The sequence below is a fragment of the Gekko japonicus genome, unplaced genomic scaffold (genome assembly GCF_001447785.1).
Source record: "Gekko japonicus isolate JY-2015 unplaced genomic scaffold, Gekko_japonicus_V1.1 scaffold1004, whole genome shotgun sequence".
In the NCBI taxonomy this organism is placed as follows: Eukaryota; Metazoa; Chordata; class Lepidosauria; order Squamata; family Gekkonidae; genus Gekko; species Gekko japonicus.
The window spans coordinates 286,716-289,412 of NW_015161430.1; the positions used below are offsets into that span (position 1 = coordinate 286,716).

General features: G+C 46.3%; 1 protein-coding gene across 2 annotated transcripts in view; it reads right to left on the reverse strand.

Moving 5' to 3' along the window:
* The window catches only part of KLHL38 (kelch like family member 38), a 26,179-nt gene extending 24,866 nt beyond the window's left edge, over window positions 1-1,313 (reverse strand). For both annotated transcript variants that reach the window (XM_015428958.1, XM_015428957.1), the window contains exon 1: window positions 1,238-1,313. The gene's annotated coding sequence lies outside the window, so the exon portion shown is untranslated. The remainder of the gene's footprint in view (window positions 1-1,237) is intronic.
* Window positions 1,314-2,697: the final 1,384 nt, after the last annotated feature.

The following is a 2,697-nucleotide window of genomic DNA, read 5'->3' on the forward strand; positions in this document are numbered from 1 at the left end:
TAGGGAAAATGATACATTTATTTACTCGGCCATTGATTTTTGCTTTCATATCAACCAAGAGAAGAACTGGGACTGTAGATTCTTTTCTGTTTACTTTGTGCTGAAGTCTGCCAGGATGTCGTCCACCCCCGGTTCCATCTCCATAATATTCTGCTCGATAAGATGGATGCAGGAGTCTTGGTTAAGGCCTGATCTAAACATAATGCCGTCTGAGGGAAAAGCACTCTCCTGTGGGACTTTGTGCTCCCACAGTGTCTTGTTCAAACTGGGCTGCTACAGGAGCAGAACATAGGGTTCCCAAATCCCCCCGGGGGGCGGATTTCCCCCCGCTTTCAAGGCCCGATTCCCGCTCCCGCAGAATCGGGGCCCGGGGGAAACCCCACCCCTGCGTGCACACCACCCGGAAGTGACATCGCATGCTGGGGGCGGGGCCATGCCATTTGAGGGGAAAACTCTTTGTTTTCCCCTCAAATGGGGGTGGCGCGCACGCGGTGTGCGCGCACGATTTAGACGCCGGCCGGGAGCCCCCCGCTCCCGGCCAAAATCCAGTTGGCAACCCTAGCAGAACATCTATGCGGGACACATAACCAATTTTCCCTCTAAGCTGAGTCAGTGTGAGGTAACTCACAGATTTTTAGCCTCCGGCTCACGCATTCTTATCTTTGCTCAGGGAAGGAGGGCTCCAGAGCAAACTAATTTATGCCGCAGCCAAATTGCTGGCTCACAACTTTAATGCCAGTAGAATAATAAAAGTAGAATTCTCACAAAGTAGAATTTCTGCTCACAAGATTCCACGGCTTAGAGGGAGCATGGCACATAACTGGTCTGAACATGCAGTGACTCAGTTTCAGCAAGACACAGGGAGAACGAAAAAAATCCCACAGGAAAAGTCCCTTTGCTTTGCCAGCGTCATGTTGAAATCAAGCCTGATTTAGTTTAGTTTTTTTTTTTTTTTTTTTTGTAAAAGAGCAGCAGTTTCAACAACCATTGCTGTCGAAGGAAAAGAAAACGAATTTTCAAAGCTGTGGTACATTTGAGTGAAGAAGGGCAGCTGCTGTATGGCATTTCAGCCTCCCCCCCCCTCAGATAAAACACAAAATCTATAAACTTGTCCCTTCCATGGCTGTCTCCGGTGAACTGCAGTGGCTAAACACATAACAGGCAAAACCCAGGCGAAACCTCTCCCCCAATCTAAAAGCTCACATTTGCAGTGAAAAATGGCGGCAGATTAGTTTACCTTATTCGTTCCCTGCCTTCAGTCGCTGGGGGTTGTTTATTCTCAGCTGAAACTTTCCATGGCTAGACCGTGAATATGAAGAGGGCAGGAACATCTGTTTAATATTTATTACACAATGCCTACTGGGGGATGTTTGGGTGTGTGGTCTCCCCTCTCTGACTCTTTCCGGAATGGATGTAGCTTGAGCACTTTATTGTTTTTATTATTGTTATTGTAGTTGGGTTTTAAATTGTATATTGTGGTTTTTAAAACCTATTATTGTATTGATGTTTTTATGAGCAAGTTTCTTGCCGTGTAAGCCGCCCTGAGCCCTTCGGGGGAGGGCGGGGTATAAATATAACAAACAAACAAACAAACAAACAAACAAGACTAATTTTTTTAAAAAAACAGCTATTAAACCTTCTTGGGTTGGCTCATTCGCTGGCGAAATAATTCACAGGGGGTGATTTTTCAGGTTTGTTTAGCACCAAGGCACTGTCACTGCTATCTAGAGATGACTTAACTAGGTACCACAGTGAGGCTCTGTATACATTCCTGGTCTAAGAATAGGTATCCATGTACTTTTCACAGTGTTGTTACATGTGACTTTCCACTTGCTGGCCACAGTTAGGCACACGGAAAGCTGAGCTACCAACCATGCACGGGGTGGCGGTGTTTTTCTGGCAAGTATTTACATACGAAAATAGACACAGAACTGAAGGACAGGCAGCTTACAAGAGATCTGGCCTGAATCTGTGAAAGGGACCTGAGGTAAACTAGTAATTCTAGAAGCTTGTAAACAGTCTGGAACTTCTAGAGGCTTCTTCTAGTATCTGTTCACCCCAAGTTAGTTACTGTTTAACTTAGTTTTTGTTCTGCCCAGTGGTTGTGCAGGGAGATCCTGTACCTTTGAAACTGGGGTTATTTCCATTAAAACCAGAGTGCTGAGTAATGCTAGAATGTGACACAGTCCTCAGAGGAAGGAGAATTAATGTTCATGATTGATTTCTGTGATATTTTATCTTCACGTGAGGCGTCATAACACCTCCCCGGATATGAATTTACAGGGACAAATATGTCTTATGGATTGGGCAATCCATAAGATAGGTTAAGACGCTGAACTGCAGGCTGTGAAAGGTCAGTAGTTCAGCAGTTCGAGACCCGGGTGACGCATGACGGGGTGAGTTCCCGTCTCTAGTTCCAGCTCCTGTCAACCTAGCAGTTCGAAAGCAAGAAATTGCAAGTAGATAAATAGGTACCACTTCGGTGGGAAGGTAACAGCGTTCAGTGCACCTTGGTGTTTAGTCATGCCGGCCACATGACCACGAAAATGTCTTCGGACAGCGCTGGCTCTTTGGCTTTGAAACGGAGATGAGCACCGCAACCCTAGAGTCGGATTCGACTGGCTTTCGAGCAAGGGAACCTTTACCTTTAGGTGGTGGCTAGAGGTCTCCTGGGAGGAGGAGGAGGAGGAGGAGGAG